At 42.8% G+C, this 20,129-nt stretch overlaps 1 protein-coding gene across 1 annotated transcript in view; it reads right to left on the bottom strand.

Annotated features, from left to right (window-relative positions):
• The window catches only part of RAMP1 (receptor activity modifying protein 1), an 81,041-nt gene that overhangs the window by 5,688 nt on the left and 55,224 nt on the right, over positions 1-20,129 (bottom strand). The gene's annotated exons all lie outside the window — the stretch shown is intronic.

Here is a 20,129-nt window from a genome sequence, read left to right as displayed (position 1 = left end):
TGAGGAGATACTTGTTCGGCAAGCTGAGGAAAAGAGGCAGTCCCAGAACCAGTGAAATCCAGGGCCAGGCAGGGGACAGAATGGTTCTTCACTCAGTGTGGAAGGGATTGCCACTCTCGGAGTGGCCTTTTTAGCCAAAATAGATGTTGTTCTAGGAACTCTTTCCAGAGCATGATACCAGTGTTTCAAGACTGAAGGTTGCCATCCTTAAAGCAACATTATGTTAATTCCTCCAAACATACATTGCTGGTTAGTTCATATATTGAAAAACCCAACCAGTGAAGTACATAGTACTGACAAAGGGAATTCCTGCTATCAATTTGTTCATCTTTGAAGTTGGTGAGATCAGGAAATACTGAAGGTTTATATTATTAATTTAGGCTATAATAAGCATTTCACATTCCCTCCTTCTAAACAAGAGAGACCAAGTGAAACTGGGCGAAAGCACTCTCAACAGCAGTGAATGTGAGAGAGATCTTGGGAGTTTTAGTGGACAACAAACTAAATATGAGCCAACAATGTGCAGCGGCAGCTAAAAAAGCCAACACAATCTTCAGCTGCATAAACAGAGGAATACACTCCAAGACAAGGGAGGTGCTAATACCACTCTATAACGCCCTGGTTAAACTACACCTAGAGTACTGCATTCAGTTTTGGTCATCACACTGCAAAAGAGGCATTGATGCTCTAGAAAAAGTGCAGAAGAGAGCAACCAGAATGATAAAAGGACTAGAAACAAAAACATACGAGGAAAGGTTGCACGAACTGGGCATGGATAGTCTAGCAAAAAAGGAGGTCCATGGGGACATGATAGCAGTCTTCAAATACTTGAGAGGCTGCCACAGGGAGGACGGGATCATATTATTTTCCAAAGCACCAGAGAGCCAGACAAGGAGCAATGGTTGGAAGCTCTCCAAGGAGAGATTCAACCTGGAAATAAGGAGGAACTTTCTGATGATGAGAGCAATCAACTAGTGGAACGGCTTGCCTGCAGAGGTGGTGAATAGTGTTGGGCGAACCGAACTTGCATAGTTCAGGTTCATATCGAACTTTGCGGTGTTCGACATGCCGGACCCGAACCTGAACTTTTAAAAAAGTCTGTGTTCAAGTTCAGAGTTCGAACGAACTCTGCGATGCACCAATCCACAGCCTTGTTGTAAGCAGGAAATGCAAGGACCGGCTGTGATTGGCCATGCGTCTTACTGACCAGTGATTGGCCAGCTGGACGCATGGCTGAGACTGGTCCGGAGGGACACCTGACCTGCCTGTATAAAAGGCAGGATCATGCGGTCCATCGCCATTAAAAGAGCTATTAGTTAGTTAGGGACAGTGCTGTTACTGCTGCTGACAGGGAGAGATAGGTTGGGGAGATTTCTAAGATCACCTAGGCTGCATCTGGTGGCTGCTGCCACTGAAAGGGAGATTTCTCAACTGTGCAATTGTCTTCAAAAGGTCAGATCAGCTAGGCATCCAAGGTAAAGAAAGAACAAGACTTGTGTGGGCAGGGGGCAATTATTCTGTACCCAAGGGCCATTTCTCAAGTGTGCCAATTTATTCCTGTGGGCACATACAGCTGACCATCCAGCCAAGGAAAAGAAAGTTAAAGACTTGTGTGGGCAGGGAGCAGTTCTTCTGTACCCAAGAGGCATTTCTCAAGTGTGCCAATTTGTTCCTGTGGGCACATACAGCTGACCATCCAGCCAAGGCAAAGAAAGCTAAAGACTTGTGGGGACAGGGGATAGTTCTTCTATGACCAAGTTGCAGTTCTCAAGTGTGCCAATTTGTTCCTGTGGGCACAGCCACCTAGCCATGGCAAAAAAAGAAAAAGACTTGTGTGGGCAGAGGGCAGTTCTTCTGTGCCCAAGTTGCAGTTCTCAAGTGTGCCAATTTGTTCCTGTGGGCATAGCTGTCTAGCCATCCATCCAAGGCAAACAAAGAAAAAGACTTTTTGAGGGCCTGTCTTGCTGCATCTGCTGGCTGCCACTGAAAGGGGAACCAAAGTTGCATAGTTCTGGTACATGCAGAATTTTGTTTGGAAAAAAAATTGTGGGAAAAGTTTACGTAGCAGTGATAGATCTAGTCAGCTGGTCAGTCTTGCATTGCTGCTACTGACCTCTGGGTCAATGATAGACTTGTCTTACGTGCAGATTGGGTTGAAAAGGTTACTGTAGAAGTGATAAATCAGTGCTTTCCAGTCAGTCTTGTATTGCTGCTACTGACCTCTGGCAGTTGTAATTTTGGGTCAACCACAGGGCCACTTTCTTTCTCTGCATTTCCTTTTTCTATCTAATAAAAAGCCACTAGTGCTCTCTGTCAGTTTAATTTTGGGTCAAATACGGGGCCACTTCTTGTATCTGTGAATTTACTGTTTTTCTGTCTGGGCATTTAATATTTACAGGGCATTTAATTTTTCAATTCTAGGTCCACATGAATGATGCACCTTCTTCTGTTCCCAATTTTCTTAGGCCAGTGCCACTGCAGGGCTTCCACCACGAAGAAAGCCACAAAAAAGGGCCGTGGCCATGGTGCTGCTGGTAGTGTTGGTGGTGATGGAGCTGGTGCTGCAGGGGCAGAGAGAGAGCATGTAACATCTGCGCCTCAAACCCCTATCTGTGGTGCAAGCAGGTGCCTGGCTTTGGGGCCTATATTGGCAGGCCCCAAAACTGCTTCCAGAGTGGTGAGGCAAGAAGAAATTGGAGATAATATGGCACGCAGTGCTACCAGTTCCATGGTATTGCCTTCTACACACTCCACTTTAGCTGCGAGTTCAGAACCCTCATCATCACCCCCCTTCAAAGCAGCAAGGCCGTCTCAGCTAGAAGCAGTGGAGCCTTTAATGCACTTCGATGACACTTCTAACTGAGATGCCATGGGCCATCCACCTGCTCCAACCCCAGTTGCAGACCTTGGGTTTCCAGATAGCCAAGAGCTTCTGCTGGAGCACGAGGAGGTGTCCAGGGCATCATCAGGGAAGACCACGATGGAGGATGATGAGACCCAAATCCCCGCTCCTGCCGCTTACTGCAATGTTGAGGCTGAGAGGGAAGCTAGCGGGGAGGAGTGGGTGGAAGAAGATGCCAAGGGTGATGACGAGGTGCTAGATCCCACGTGGACCGAAGACTGGCACAGTTCAGAGGAGGAAGAAGCTGTGGTGGTCCCACAGTCCCAGGCAGCCAGTAGAAGAGGGAGAAGGGTGCAAACTGTCAGCACTCAATCTGCTGGTACTACTGCCCACCGTGGCCAGGGACAGAGCACGCCACATGTGCCACAAAGAATCTCACCAGTGTGGCATTTCTTCAAGCAGTTTACAGATGACAAGACAGAGGTCATTTGCACACTCTGCCACCAGTCCTTGAAGCGAGGGAGAGGTGCTAATAATCTCAGCACCACCTGCATGACCAGGCACCTGAATACAAAACATGAGCTTTGTTGGCAGCAATACCTTTGAAGTATTCAAATGCCCGGGTCTTCCTCTTCTGCCCAGGCTGCCTTGGCCCCTGCCACTGCCTCAGCAACAACAAGGCCACCTGTCTCTCCCCAAAGGGACAATGTAGGATCACCACCAACACCACCTCCACCAACAACAGCAGCAGCAGCAGCAGCAGCACCACCACCACCATCGCCAAGCCTGTCTATACCGTCCCAGGGAAGCTTTCAGCTGTCCATCCCTCAAACTTTGGAGAGAAAGCGGGTGTTCGGCCCATCACACCCACGAGCCCAGGCCCTGAATGCCAGCTACTAGCATTGAAATGCTCCAGACAGACAGAAAGTTTCAAAAATTTTATGGAAGTGGCTGTCTAACAATACGTTGTTGCCAGCCGCTATTACTTTTCACTTTTCATGCCAGGCCATCCCTGCCCTGCACCAACATGTAGTGGAGAAAGTTAGTGTGCATTGCACAATGCTGTCAGTTCCCGTATCCACATCACCACCAATACGTAGACCAGTAAAAATGGCCAGGGCCGGTACATCTCTCTCACTGCCCCACTGGGTGAATGTAGTGGCGGCTGGGAATGAGGCTTGAAGCAATTTAGCGCATATCCTTCCACCACCCAGGATTGCTGGACATCAGTCGGTGCCTCCTGTTGCCTCCTCCTCCTCCTCAGCTTTCTCCTCTTCACCCGCCACATCCAGTAAGCGCAGCTCAGCAACCTCCGACTTGAACACGGCCATGGGGAAATGGCAGCAGGTGGTGCTAAAACTCATCTGCTTGGATGAGAGACCACACACCACCTGTCAGCGTTCTAAATAGCATCTGAGAAATCAAGTCCCAGTCCAATTCTCTCAATCAGAGCTTGATTTATTAACAGAACCATGTTAGCTATGCCATTGTCATTCCGATTCTGAATCCTTCCCAGAATCCCACCTAGGTTAAGGCTCATCTTACATCCCCCACACCCACAAGTTCATCACAAGAACCAGGCTGTGTGCAGGGGCTTATCAACTTCCTCTTCTCTTCAGTTGAGGCAGAACAGTGACCTTGGCTTGGAGAAAGGAATCTTTGGTTGTTTCTAGTAACTTTCCCCTCTGACTACTCACTATCCCTCCCATCCCCCTTTGTGTTGTGTCAGGATGAACTCTAACTCCACATAAAGACTTCGGCCTGACAATCCAGGAGTTGTGGACTGGCACCCAGGAGCAGACAAACGAGTGATTGCTGCCGCTGTACCTGAAGCCTGGGAAGGTGGTGTACAACAACAGGCAGAACCTTGTGGCAGCCTTGGGCTGTGCGGGGTTGAGGCACATCCCTTGCCTGGCACATGTGCTCAACTTGATGGTGCAGAAGTTCCTGGCCCATTATCCAGACATGTCGGCGCTGCTCAGTAAAGTGCATGCGGTGTGCGTGCACTTTTGTCGTTCCCACCCTGCTGCTGCTCGCCTATCTTCCCTGCAGAGGAACTTTGGCCTTCCCACCCACTGCCTCATCTGCAATTTGCCAACCAGGTGGAATTCCATGTTGCATATGCTTGAAAGGGTGTGTGAGCAGCAGCAGGCAATAGTGGAGTTCCAGCTTCAAAACGCCTGGGTGAGTAGAAGTGCACACCAACAGCACTTTACCACCAATGACTGGGCCTTCATGAGGGACATTTGTGCTGTGCTGCAGTGCTTCCAGTATGCCACTGATATGATCAACGCTGATAATTTATTTATTTATTTATTAGATTTGTATGCTGCCCCTCTCCGTAGACTCGGGGCGGCTAACAACAATAGTGAAACAATATGAACAAATCTAATATTTAAGTTAATTTTAAAAACCCTTATTTGAGAAACCAATCATACACACAGACATACCATGCATAAATTTTATAAGCCTAGGGGGAGGGAATAACTCAATTTCCCCATACCTGATGACAGAGGTGGGTTTTAAGGAGCTTATGAAAGGCAAGGAGGGTGGGGGCAACTCTGATCTCTGGGGGGAGTTGGTTCCAAAGGGTCGGGGCCACCACAGAGAAGACTCTTCCCCTGAGTCCTGCCAGACGGCATTGTTTTGTCGACGGGACCTGGAGAAGGCCAACGCTGTGGGACCTAACTGGTTGCTGGGATTCATGTGGCAGAAGGCGGTCCCGGAGATATTCTGGTCCAATGCCATGAAGGGCTTTCTAGGTCATAACCAACACTTTGAATTGTGACCGGAAACCGATCGGCAAGCAATGCAGACTGCGGAGTGTTGGTGTGACATGGGCATACTTAGGGAAGCCCATGATTGCTCTCGCAGCTGCATTCTGCACGATCTGAAGTTTCTGAACACTTTTCAAAGGTGGCCACATGGAGAGAGCGTTACAGTAGTCGAGCCTCGAGGTGATGAGGCATGAGTGACTGTGAGCAGTGACTTCTGGTCCAAATAAAGCCGCAACCGGTGCACCAGGCGAACCTGGGCAAACGTCCCCCTCGCCACAGCTGAAAGATGTTTCTCTAATTTGAACTGTGGATCAAGGAGGATGCCCAAGTTGCGGACCCTCTCTGAGGGGGTTAGTGATTCCCTCCCCCAGGGTAATGGACGGACAGATGGAATTGTCCTTGGGAGGCAAAACTCACAGCCACTCTGTCTTATCAGGGTTGAGTTTGAGTCTGTTGACACCCATCCAGACCCCAACAGCCTCCAGGCACCGGCACATAACTTCCACTGCTTCACTGACTGGACAAGGGGTGGAGATGTATAACTGGGTATTATCCGCATGCCGATGATACCTCACCCCATGCCCTTGGATGATCTCACCCAGCGGTTTCATGTAGATATTAAATAATAGAGGGGAGAGGACTGACTACTGAGGTACCCCACAAGGGAGCAACCTAGAGGTCGACCTCTGGCCCCCCACTAACACCGACTGCAACCGACCGGAGAGGTAGGAGGAGAACCACTAGAGAACAGTGCCTCCTACTCCCAATCCCCGCAGAAGGATACCATGGTCGATGGTATCAAAACTGTTGAGAGGTCAAGAAGCACCAGGACAGAGGATAAACCCCTGTCCCGGGTCCACCAGAGATCATCCATCAGCACGACCAAAGCAATTTCCGTGCTGTAGCCAGGCCTGAATCCTGACTGTGGAGGGCCTAGATAATCGGCTTCTTCCAAGGACCACTGGAGCTGGAGCGCCACTACCTTCTCAACAACCTTCCCCATAAAGGGAAGGTTGGAGACTGGGCGATAGTTGTTGAGAATGGCTGGGTCCAGGGAAGGTTTCTTGAGAAGGGGGCGCACAAGTGCCTCCTTGTAGGGATCCGGGAAGGACCCCCTTCCCAGAGAAGTGTTGACAATCTCCTGGACCCAGCTCGGTTTTACCTCCCTGCTGACCGAGACCAGCCAGGAGGGACACGGATCCAGAAAACAGGTGGCGGAACTCACAGCTCCAATGGCCTTGTCCACTTCATCAGGTGTCACCAGATCAAAATCTTCCCAGACAAATGGACAAGTACGGGCCCCAGGCAGCTCAACTGACTCATTGTCAGTCAACTCTGTTATCCAATTGGAGTCAAGATCCGCTTGGATCCAAGCGATTGTATCAGCAAAAAAAGTGTTAAAATCCTCGGCACTACTCTGTAAGGGCTCCCCAACTTCCCCCTGGTTAAGAAGGGAGCAGGTCACCCTAAACAGAGCGGCCGGGCGGGATTCCACTGATGCAATCAAGGCGGCATGATACGCGCATCTTGCCGCCTTGAGCGCCACTTTGTAAGTCTTAATATGAGCTCTTACAAGTGTTCGATCGGATTCGGACTTACTCTTCCTCCATCGCTTCTCTAGATGTCTCTTCTGGTGTTTCAACTCCCGGAGCTCCTCGTTGAACCATGGAGCTCTACAGGGTCTAGGGCCGCGGAGAGGTTGCAACAGTGCAATTCGGTCAAGTGCCTCCATTGCAGCCTTGTTCCAGGCCTCAGTCAGAGACTCTGCCGAACTGTGGACGAGTGTATCTGGAATAATACCAAGCGCCTTCTGAAAGCCCTCTGGATCCATCAGGCATCTGGGGCGGAACAACCTAATCGGTTCCGCCTCCCTGCAGGGAAGGATTGGAGCCAGGAAGTCAAGCCACAGTAGAAAATGGTCTGACCATGACAAAGGCAACACTTCTAAGCCCCTTAGTCTCAGACCATTACTAATTGCTCAGAGAGGAATACCATGTCGGGTGCATGCCCCCCCTCGTGAGTTGGACCCTGTACTACTTGGGTCAGGTCCATGGCTGTCATGGTGGCTATGAACTCCTGTGCCAGTCCAGAGGTTTCGCCGAGTGATGGCTGGTTAAAGTCCCCCAAGACAATAAGTCTGGGGAACCCCACCGCCAACCCGTCTACCTCCTCGAGTAGCACAGGCAGGGCTTGTGACACGCAGCTGGGAGGCAGGTACGTGAGAAGCAAGCCCAACTTCACCAGGAGGGACTTGCAACCCGCAATCTCTGGAGCAACGAGTTTACGTAGGCAAAGGCTGTCCCTGGCTATAATAGCCACTCCTCCCCCCCTTCTCTGGGGTCAAGGCTGATGCCATATCTGAAACCCGGCTGGGCAAATTTCAGAGAGAGGAACTCCTCCCTCCAGGCCCAGCCAGGTTTCAGTTACACATGCCAGGTCTGCCTCCTCATCCAGGATCAGATCCACTGACCTGGAATTGAGTAGCAGCAGCTTGAGCCCAGGGCCAGAATTACACTCATCTCCAGTGCTCAGGTTTCAGTTCACGGAGCCAGAACAAGGGATCGTTATTAATCAGCGATCCCTCGTTCCCCTGGAATGGCTAGCTCCGTGGCCCCCATCATATCTGCCTCTCCCCATCAACACTGGGATATTCCGACCCTCCGCCACCCCAGAGATCGGTGCCACCTCCCCTCCCTCCTCTCCAGTGTCAGGTAGGCTAATTAAATCATTCATACCATTTTCATTTGTTTCATCCATACCAAAATCCCACCCCAGGCCACCCAAACAATCACTCATTTCATAAATATTGTCACAATCACCCCAATAATCCATCAAATTTAAATCCCCCCTCCAATAATGCCATCATGAGTGCTACCATCCCCATCCTTTGCCTACTGGAAAATACTCTTCAGACCATGACAGAGGATGTGGCACAGGTGGAAACAGAGGAGGAGGAGGAGGAGGAGGAAGAGGAGGAGGAAGGCCAGGGAGCAAGGGGGTGCATCCGTGGCTCGCTGGGTAGGTGGCTGGGCCAGCGTAGAGTTTTGGGGGAAGAGGAGGAGGAGGAGGAGGACTTGCAGCAGGGCAGCCCCCAGTGCAGCAATGGAGCATGGCTGGAGGGAGGAGCAGGAGGAAGAGGAGAGACCTGTTATTGACAACCTCTCGACTCAGGGCAGCCTGGCTCACATGAGCCACTACATGCTCCACTGCCTGCGCAATGACCCCAGGCTAGCCCGCATTGTCACCTCTGCCAGTTACTGGGTGGCCACCCTGCTGGATCCCCGTTATAAGGACAACATCACCTCCTTGATCCCAGCACTTGAGCGGGAGCGCAAAATGAGAGAGTACAAGCCTGCACTCGTGGCCGCACTAGTGGCAGAGTTCCCACAGGAATTGGAGGTCTCAGTGGTGACATGCGGAGGAGTAGGACACAGTCGCCAACACAGCAGGGGCACTGGCAGGACCTCACAGGGGAGGGTGAACATGGCCACAATGTAGGAAAATCTATTCCATCATCCCATACATCCCCTACCCTCGGATGTGATGGCCCATAATACCAGAAGGCAGAATGTTACATGCACGGTGGATGACTACCTGTCCATGCATCTCATGGTACTTAGTGATGCCTCCACCGCCTTCAATTTTTGGGTAGGTAAATTGGACACGTGGCCAGAGCTTGCCCTCTATGACCTGGAAGTGCTGGCCTGCCCTTCGGCAAGTGTCCTGTCCGAGCATGTGTTTAGCACCACAGGAGGTGTCATCACTGACAAAAGGATCCACCTATCTTTAGACAACGTTGACATATTTACATTCCTTAAAGTAAACCAGGCATGGATCCCACGGGACTTGGCTGTGCCACCACGTGAGTGAGTGGTTAGAGTGTTTGCTACGACTACCACCTCCCCCCCCCCGACAGCTGTAAAATTCATGTATGTATGTATATATCCAGGTTTATTTTTATGGAAATATTTGTGTGCGTTCTGTGTTCAAATCCTGTCAATGGTATAACTGCACAGCTGGCCACGAAAACAATTATGTTTGGCACATGTGGTTTCTGAGAGTCTAAATGCATGTTTCTTCCAAGGGGTGTCACCTTGGGAAAAGCTGAGATATCCAGGTTTATTTTTATGGAAATATTTGTGTGTGTTCTGTGTTCGAATCCTGTCAATGGTATAACTGCGCAGCTGGCAACGAAAACAATTATTTTTGGCACATATGGTTTCTGAGAGCCTAAATGCATGTTCCTTCCAAGGGGTATCACTTTGGGAAAAGCTGAAATACTTTGCACCAGGCAAATCGGGTTCAGGTTCGGGTTCGGTGAACTTACCTGAACTCCGCCGCCAAATTCAGCTGAACCCGCCGAACCCAAACTTTGTTAGGTTCACCCAACACTAGAGACTTTCAAGAAAAGACTGGACTGCTTTTGGACTAGTATGATGTAGGGTCTCCTGCACCAGCAGGGGGGTGGGCTAGATGATCATTAAGGTCCCTTCCAACTCTAATAATAAAATAAAATAAAGAGACAGTTTTCAGTGTCCTTCCTATATATTTTTTGTTTTCCCAGGCAAAGTTCATGTTTTCTTAAAAGCTGATACACATTTTCTTCAAAGTGATCTCCATACTCCTCTACATTATACCTCTATTACTTTATGCAGAATGTTATTTGGTGTCCCAAATAAAGAACTTTTCTCCTTGCAGTTCTTATTACAATTCTCCATTCCTGTCCTGTCTCTCTCCCAACCTCTTTTCTTTGTTGAAGATTCATCACCACTGTTGTTAGTTCTGAAGAGAGCTTGGCTGGATTTTTTCCCTTCTACTTTGCCACTATGCCAATTCTATAGGAAGGAATCTAGAAACATCTTTGGTTTTTAATAATTGTTATTGACAAGTAGAATCATAAGATGGGAAGCTGAGAAACTCAAACATTTCTCAAAAGTGTTCTGGATCTTCTGATATCACTGTTTTGAGGTAATGACGGTTTCTGCTGTGATCAATTTTCTTTTACACTATGTGCACAAGTAATAGGCAAGTTGTATTTTTGAGGATTAAGCTTAATATTGAACAACTACAGTGCTCTCAGTCAATTCAAAATGTTAATAAACCTCAAACCTGGACATTTAAAAAAGTAAAAGTGAGGTTATGGCTTTCTTAGGAGAATATCTAATGTGTGCACAATTATTGGGCAATTAAATGAAAAATGAACATTTTCTCGTCTCACACATTTATTTTCATCTGTTAAAGTGGGAATAGTAAAGAAACAACTCAAAATTTACAAATAAACTTTTCTGACAGTTCAAAAAAACCAACAACTAATGACCAATATAGCTACTCTTCTTTTCAATAACAGTCATAAGCCTTCCATTCATGGATTCTGTCACTTTTTTGGTCTGTTGACAATCAATTTTGTGTGCAGCAGCAATCACAGCCTTCCAGACACTATTCAGAGGGGTGTACTGTTTTCTTTCACCACAAATCTCCCATTTAAGAAGGGCCCATAATTTCTCAATAGGGTTTAGGTTAAGTGAGGGGGGGGGATGTCATTATTCTTTCATCTTTATGGCCTTTGTATGGCTAGCCATAAAATGGAGTACAGTGGTACTTCTACTTACAAACGCCTCTACTGATGAACTTTTCGAGATATGAACCAGGTGTTTAAGATTTTTTTGCCTCTACTGATGAACCATTTTCTACTTACGAACCCGAGGCTGGGTGCCTGCGCTCTCTTACTGCTGCAGGGATTCCCCTGCCTTGTAACTGCCGCCGGCAGGATTCCCCAGTAGAAAGCGGATACATACACACACGGGCAACAAACTTCCCATTCTCCCCCCCCCCCCGCAGGCTCGAGAACTGTCTTAATTGGAAGAAGCTGCGAAAGGAGGAGCAGAAGCGAGGAGGAGAGACGCGCACCCTCCTCCTCCTATTGATCCCTCTCCCCATGGAACAAACAAGAGGCCAAAGAAAGTGAAAAGGCTTCCTGATAGGTGGGAGGGAGCGCAGCTGCTGGGGATGAGGGAGCATGCGAGTGGGCGTGGAGAAGAAGAAGGAGGAGGCAGAATGAACGCCGCACAGCTCGGGGCCACAGCCCTGCCCCGCAGACCCAGTTCTGTAGCGCAACCATCACCCCTTCCAAGTTGCATGGACTAGCTGCCAAGCAGCTCCCTGTGCTGTCAATCCACCATGAGGCTCCCTCTGGGCAGCTTCCACTGTCCTCCCCGCCACCTCCACCCGCCCCCGAACAAGGATCAGAGCACTGGCGGTAATAAGGCAAAGGGGGTGAGCTTTGGGATTGCACGCATTATTCACTTTTACATTGATTCCTATGGGAAAAATTGCTTCTTCTTACGAACATTTCTACTTACGAACCTGGTCACGGAATCAATTAAGTTCGTAAGTAGAGGTACCACTGGACTTCAATGCATGATGCATGCAATGCAGCATTGCCCTGCATAAAAATCATGACCTTCTTGAAAGATGCAGATTTTTTTCCTGTACCGCTGCTTGAAGAAATTATCTTCTAACAAATGGTAGTACGTTTGGGAGTTGATTTTGAGTCCACCTTCAACCTGAAAAGGTCTAACTACCCCATCTTCATTTTTTTTAAATAAACTTTATTGATTTTGAATAAAAAAGACATACAGACTTACAAACATTTAAACACATATTAGGGGTTACAATTACCCCTCTTTGCTTGAAGTCAATTTTTAATACAGAAAAAAGGATAAAGTCTTAAGTCTTTAAATCAGACTAATATTCTAATTGAAAAGAAGAACTTTGTTTATATATTCTAATAAACATAAAATTAAATTGGTAAAAAAAGAGAAACCAACAACACTAACAACAGCAAAAAAAATGTCAATAACATTTAATTATATTCATACCATTTTCTTTACCTTGTTTTCAACTTATTCTTATCTATCCATATATAAAGTTTATCCCAAACAATGTAAAAGTCAGATTCTTCTTGATCATTCAGCCTTCTCGTCATCATATCCATCTCTGCACAATCTAATATTTTTTTAATTACATCCTCTTTTTTGGGGATATTTTGTGCATAAAATATCCTAGCGGCTGTTAAAATATGTACAACCAGAAAAGAAATATATTTCTTATATTTCTGTTTAGCTATGCCTAGAAGATAAAATTCAGGGGATTTTTCTATTTCATATGATGTAATCTCTTTTATCATTTTTTCTATCATTCTCCAATATATCCGGACTTTATTGTATGTCCACCATTGATGATAATAAGAACCTAGTTCATTTTTGCATTTCCAACAATTTGGGGAGGTATTTGGGTACATCTTAGTAATACTGTTCAGTAGGAGATGCCATCGATAAAACATCTTAATTTGGTTTTCTTTTAAAGAAACAGTTGGTCATCTTCCAGTTTGTTATCCAAACTTTCTCCCAAGTCTCTAAATCAAACTCTTTGCCAAAGTTTTTACACCATGTAATCATATTGTCTTTGAGAGTTAAGTCAATATTTTTATGTTCTATCAAATATTTATATGCTTTCCCAATTAATTTCTTTGAATTTGTAGTCAATAAACTACTCAATAAGTTTTTACTCTTATTAAATATAAATATTTTACTGTCTTTTTTGAACTTCGACTGTATCTGTATATATTGCCACCAATCTAATGTAAATCCTTCCTCTTGAAGTTTCTCTCTTGTTTTTAAATTCATTTGTTCATTAAGTAATTGTTTATACTTTGGTATTTTCCTATCCGATATGAAATTAGGGTGGGATATCACCTCTAGTGGGGATATCCAGTCTGGTACATTTAAGAAGTGATCTTTCTTAATATCTTTCCATACTTCTAATAAATACTTTCTTAATGTGTGTCTTTTAAAATATGAGTGTGTTTTTTCTTTGTCATACCAGAGGAAAGCAAGCCATCCAAGCATTAAATCTTGCCCTTCTAGAGTTAATATTCTTCTATTTTCTAAAGTTATCCACTCCTTGATCCAAGTTAATGCTGCAGCTTTATAGTAAAATTTCCAATTAGGTAGAGCGAATCCTGCCCTTTCCTTAATATCCTCTAAGATACTTAACTTTATTCTCGCCTTCTTGCCCTGCCACAGGAATTTTTTAACAATTGTTGTTAAGTCTTTAAAAAATTTCCCCCCTGGATTTATAGGTATTACTTGAAACAAAAACAATACCTTTGGTAAAACATTCATCTTAATAGTTGCTATTCTTCCCAAGAAAGATATTTTCAAGTTATTCCATATTTCTAAATCTTTTTTAATTTCTTCGATTATTTTGATATAATTATCATTTTTTAATGATATCGTTTTGGCTGTGATCCATATTCCTAAATACTTTACTTTTTTAACAATCTTCATGTCTGAGAGAATTTCTAATCTTCTTTCCTGCATTTTTGTCATATTTTTAACTATAAGTTGTGTCTTCTTTTTATTAATTTTTAAACCAGCTACCTTACCATACTCTTCTATTGTAGCTATCAGAATTGGTAATGTCATCAATGGATTTTCAATTATAAAAGTCATATCATCAGCGTATGCTTGTGTTTTATATGATTCTTTCCCAATGGTTATTCCTTGTATTTTATTATTTGCCCTAATCTTAATTAGTAATACTTCGAGGGATAAAATAAACAATAAAGGTGAGATCGGACATCCTTGCCTAACTCCTTTAAAGATTTCAAATTTTTCCAATTGTTCATTATTTAGTATAATTTTTGTTGTCTGTTTAGAATATATGGCGTCAATCAAGTTCACAAATTTAGTACCAAATCTCATTTGGTTCAGTTGCATTTTAATAAATATCCAGTCCACATTATCAAACGCTTTTTTAGCATCTAAAAACATCAGGGACATTTGTTTCTCTGGGTGTTGCTCATAATATTCCAATGAATTGATAACCATTCTAAGATTATTTTTAATTTGCCTGCCAGGTAAGAATCCATTTTGGTCCTGATGTATTATCTCTTCCAAAATCTTTTTTAATCTTTCTGCATAAATTGAAGTAAATATTTTATAGTCTACATTTAATAATGATATAGGTCTATCATTTTGAATTTTATCTTTATCTGTCCCATCCTTATGAATTAACGTTATTAACGAATCAGACCATGATTTTGGTATTTTACCATCCATAACAATCTCATTAAAAGTTTCCAACATATTATTTATTATTACATCGCTTTCTATTTTATACCATTCCGCCGGAATAGCATCTGGCCCTGTAGCTTTATTGTTTTTTTGTTTTTTAATAGTTGTCTGCAGTTCTTGTATTGTAATTAAACTATCTAACCTTTCTTGTTGTCCTTCCATTAGTTGTGGTAAGTCTGATGAATTTAAATACCTAAAAATCTCATCTTCTTTAATATCTTCTTTCTTATATAGTTCTTTATAGAAATCTTGTATGATTTTTGCTTTTTCCTCACTTCTATATTTTTTAATGCCTTTGTCATCTATCAGTTCTTTAATTATTTTTGATTGTCTATACTTTCTTAGTTTATATGCGAGCCATCTTCCTGGTTTATTGGCATGTTCAAAATACTGCTGTTTGGCCCTTTTAATCTTTTCTGCTATTTGCTTTTGTTCAATAAGTTTTATTTTATGCTTAATTAAGTCCATTTTCCTCTTAATCTCGTATTCTTTAATATTGTGTTGAGATACTAACTCAAGTTGTTTCAACTCACTAATCAGTTGTTCGTATTCTATCCTTTTTTCTTTATTTTTCTTCGCTGTATAAGAGATCGTTAATCCTCTAATGTATGCTTTAGCTGTATCCCACAGGTTTTGAAAAGAGGTCTCTGAATTTTTATTGCATTTTTTTAAAAAATTCTAATTCTTTTTCTATCCATTCTCTTTATTGTTTATCTCTTATAATGTTCCTATTCATCTGCCAATTTATCTGTCTCTTTTTATTTTTCCAATATATCACTATAGGACTGTGCTCAGCCCAAGTATTAGTATCAATCTCAATTTCTCTAATTTGTTCTGCAGTTGTTTTAGAGGCCCAGGCCATATCTATTCTAGTCCAAATTTTATGAGGATTCGAATAGAATGTATATTGCCTTGTAGAAGGATGTCTTTCTCTCCAAATATCATTTAATAATAATTCTGTTCTCATTTTCTGAAAAGTAGTAGGTAGAATACTTTTCTTTTTCTTATCTTTTTTCTTCCCTGAATGATCTAATACCCTATCTGAAATAGCATTAAAGTCCCCAATTATTATCATATTTTCAATATTTAGTTCATTTATTTTTTGGTGTAATTGTTTGTAAAAACTCATTTGATTTTCATTCGGGGCATAAATAGAAACAATAACAAGGGGTTTTGCATCAGTATTTACCTGTACGATTAAAATTCTTCCCTCCTGATCTGCAAATAATTGTTTGGAGTTTATTGAATTTTCAACGTATATTGCGATACCTCTTTATTTTTTGGTTCGCCAAATTTGTATACGTGTTTCCAATTTTACAATTTAATAATAATTTTCTATTTGTCTTCTTAATATGTACTTCTTGTAAAATCACAATTTGTGCTTTTTGTTTTTTGAGTTTGGAAAATATTTGATTCCTTTTCCTCAGTTCGTTAAGTCAATTTACGTTTACTGAGAAGATTTTCAAATCTCCTGGTACTGTCATTTGTAATATTGCTTGGGATCTTTAGATTCGCGCTCTGGTTGTTTTCTACGTGCTCCTTGCTCTTCCACACTCCCCTGGGCGGTGCTGCTTGCTACCGTCTCTGCATCTCTCCTTATGGTTACTGCTCTGCTTGGTTGCTCAAGATTACGAATTCCACTTGTTTCATAAAATTTTCTAGCTTGTTCGATGTTTTCTATTTTCACTCTTTCCGCCTGCCAATACAGAGAAAGTCCCTCAGGTACAAGCCAACGGAAGGTAATGTTTTCTTTGATGAGGATTTTGGTTAAAAAGTAATAGTCCCTCCTGCTTTCTCTCACTCTCCTTGGAACTTGCTTCAGTATAGTTATTTCTTTTCCTTTGTCTTGTAGTTTTTCATTTCTTGTCCATCTCAGAATGTCATCTCTTATGGTCTTCCTCACAAATTTGATATGTACCTCTCTCGGTAGGTTATTCCGTCGGACGTAGCTAGTTTGGACTCGGAAAACTTCATCTATCTCTTTTGATAGTTCTGTAGGGTCCATCTGTAGAATACCTCCAATTATTTCAGCCATCTTAGTTTGTAAGTCTTCTTTTTCTTCAGTTATGTTCTGGAATCTCAGACCATAAGAGGCGCGTTGTATTTCTAAATGTGTGATGGATTCATCCTATCTTTTTTTTAAAGAGTCTGTTTTGCCTTCGTAGGCATCCATTCTTTGTTCAACTTTGTCAATCTTCGCTTCAGCATTCTTAATTCTTTGTTCATTTTCTTTTAATGTCTGTTGTATTTCGTCCATTTTCTCATCTACTTCTTTCATCTTCGCTTTCATCTCACCTGTATCTGCTTTCATCTCAGCGGTGTCTACTTTTAATTCTGCAATTTCAGCCTTTAATTCTTCACGTTGTTGATTAGCATCATTTTGAGATTTTAACATAAAGTCCTTCATTGCATTTAACGTTTCTTGGATCGTCTGAAGCGATGGTTGTGCTTGTGCTTTCTCCTTTTCTTTTGCAGACATACTTGCGGTTGCACTTTGGTGTACAGGTGATGCCAAAGGGGAAACTTGTGGAGATGTTGATGAAGTTAATGCTTGTTTTTAAATTGTCTTTGTATATGTGGAAGTACTCGACATCTTATTTTAAAATCTTAATTTAGAAATTTACTGAAATCCAACAAACTCCAAATCAATTAAAAATTTCTTAAATTGATACTGAATTGATTACTGATCACCTTAATTTATAATAACAATAATAATACTGTAATAATAAAAAATTCAACACCAATATTTCAGCCAAAGAAAAATCTTAAGATCTAGTTTTAAAGTCTCTAAGAGCAATATTCAAACCAAACTATTAAGGAAACAGTCAAAAAAGCAAAAGAAAAAAGAAAAGAAAAGAAGAAGGAAAAGAAGGAAGAGGAGAGAGAAGGAGAGAAGAAAAAAAAAGACAGAAGCAACAACTTATTTTGTACTTATCAATCAATATGTCTATTACTCACTACACAATAAAAAGAAAAAAAGAAAAAAAAGCAGATATATCTTACAAAAAACAGTATAATGAGAGAAAAATTAAAAATCAAAAAAGCACCACAACAAGGGGAGGGAAAGAAAAGGAGGTTATTAGCAATTCATTATATTAATAATAATACAGTAATATCTCCCAATCAGTATGTTATACGGAGCCAAAAAGAAAGAAGAAAATAAAAAAAGAGAAAAACTAATATATTAATATTATACTTATACCAGAATAAAAGAAGTCTCTTGTTAATTACGAATTGCCTGTGAAACTTTTCTTTTAAAGTCCATCGATCTCCAAATAATAATGCTGTAAATCAGTGGAAGAGAAGGGAAAAAAGTACTCCAAATTCCAAAGCAGGGGAAAAAAAGAGAAAGTAAACACAATTAATCCTTCAAATCAAGTGTAACGTTTGTTGTTGTAAGATTTATAGTCCAATCCAATCCAGTAGTTAGTCTGTGTAAAAGTAGTTACATGTAATCCGATCTCAAATTATGGTCCAATAAATCCGTTTCAATAAAACAACCCCCCGAGTGACTTATATGGTAGGTATAGGGAAGAGACAAAGAAAAACTTTTCCCTTCCTCTTCTTGCCTTCAAACAAAAATACTGGTGCAATAATCACAAATATTTCAAATTCATTAAGAGTAGAAGTAAATATACCAGGAGCAGAAAGGTCAAACCGTAGGGAAATTCATTAATTCGTCTCTTTCATTTGATTAATTGTTTGATTCACTCCGGAACGGAAAAGAAGGGGGAAAAAAGCCTTGATTTGTAATCCTTCCACTGAAGAAAAAAAGAGCCTAAGTTTGCAGCTTCATTTCTTCTTACAGCCTTCCAAAGATCGAAAAAACTTAAAATCTTAAAGCCTTGAGTTCTCACCCCCTCTAAGCATCTACAGGGGTGAATTTATTCTTTCTGGTCTTTAAATCTTGAAAAGTTAATTTTCTTTCTAATAATCAGGGAAACGAAAGTGTAAAGAAACTAGTTCCGGCCGCAAAACCTTGTCAGCGTATGGATATGATTCTTTTCTTTACAAACTTTTCTTTTCGCCTTTAACTTTGCAGTTTTTCTTATTCTTACTTCCACAAACAAAAATTATAGATGAATTATACCTTAGGTTCTCCTTTTCTGATGACTAATTTTTCCTGCGATGATGAAGTTAAGTTTATTCTTCTTCCTTATTCTTCTCACTTCCCACTGGTGTGGTCAGGCTGCTATGGCCGATACCTCCTTGGAGGCTCGGTTTCCGCACTCCAAAGCCGCGGGGTGGTCCTGTCCACTTCGGGACCTTGGCGACGGCCCCTTGAGGACAGGGGAACCCCCTTTTCTAGGATCGGTCCATCCGGGCCCGATCTGATTGCTGGGGGCGACCTTTGGAGGGGTAGAAGGATCTTCGGAGACAGAGCCCTGTCCCGAAGCCTCCGCGGCAGCCCCGGTCCAGACCGGAAGCCCCCTAACTACCCCATCTTCAATAATACCAGCCCATACCAGTATTCCACCTTCACCTTGCTAGCATCTGAGTCAACCTCCACCTGGCTGACATCTGTTCCTGTTTTATTGATCGAGCCATGGGTCTATCTATCTCATCCGTCATGAATCACTCTAATTTCATCAGTCCATACAACCTTTGAAAAACTATCTTCAGATATTTCTTGGCCCAGTCTTGTCATTTCAACTTGTTACTCTTGTTCTGTAATTGTAGGATTTCAGCAGGAGACCCTACATCACACTAGTTCCAGACTTTTCTTGAAGGTCACTAGTGTTGGAGCATTCACCACCTCTGTGGGCAGGCCGTTCATCAAATTTGCAGACGACACCAAGCTGGCGGGAGTGGCCAACACCCCAGAGGATAGGCTCAGGATACAGTGGGATTTAGACAGACTAATGCAATGGGCCCAAACAAACAAAGTGAAGGTCAATGCAGAGAAAAGCAGGATACCACACCTAGGTAAGAAAACACTTTCAACAGCAGTGAATGTGAGAGAGATCTTGGAGTCAACAATGTGCAGTGGTGGCTAAAAAAACCAACATAATCTTAAGATGCATAAACAGAGGAATACACTCCAAGACAAGGGAGGTGCTAATACCACTCTATAACACCCTGGTTAGACCACACCTAGAGTACTGCATTCAGTTTGGTCACCCCACTAGAAAAGAGATGTTGATACTCTAGAAAAAGTGCAAAAGAGAGCAACTAGAATGATAAAGGGACTAGAAACTAAAACATACGAGGAAAGGTTGCAGTAATTGGGCATGTTACCTTTCCACCAAAGTGGTGCCTATTTTTGAAGAAATTTGCAAGAGAAATCCAAAGAGTCTCTAAATCCTTGAACAGTTTATGTTTTTTCTCCAGTCAGTTGAGACAGTAACAAAAAAGAGTTAAGGCAGAGGAATG

This window comes from Erythrolamprus reginae, chromosome 1 (genome assembly GCF_031021105.1).
Source record: "Erythrolamprus reginae isolate rEryReg1 chromosome 1, rEryReg1.hap1, whole genome shotgun sequence".
Classification (NCBI taxonomy): domain Eukaryota; kingdom Metazoa; phylum Chordata; class Lepidosauria; order Squamata; family Dipsadidae; genus Erythrolamprus; species Erythrolamprus reginae.
This window is presented reverse-complemented; position numbering and strand designations above follow the sequence as displayed.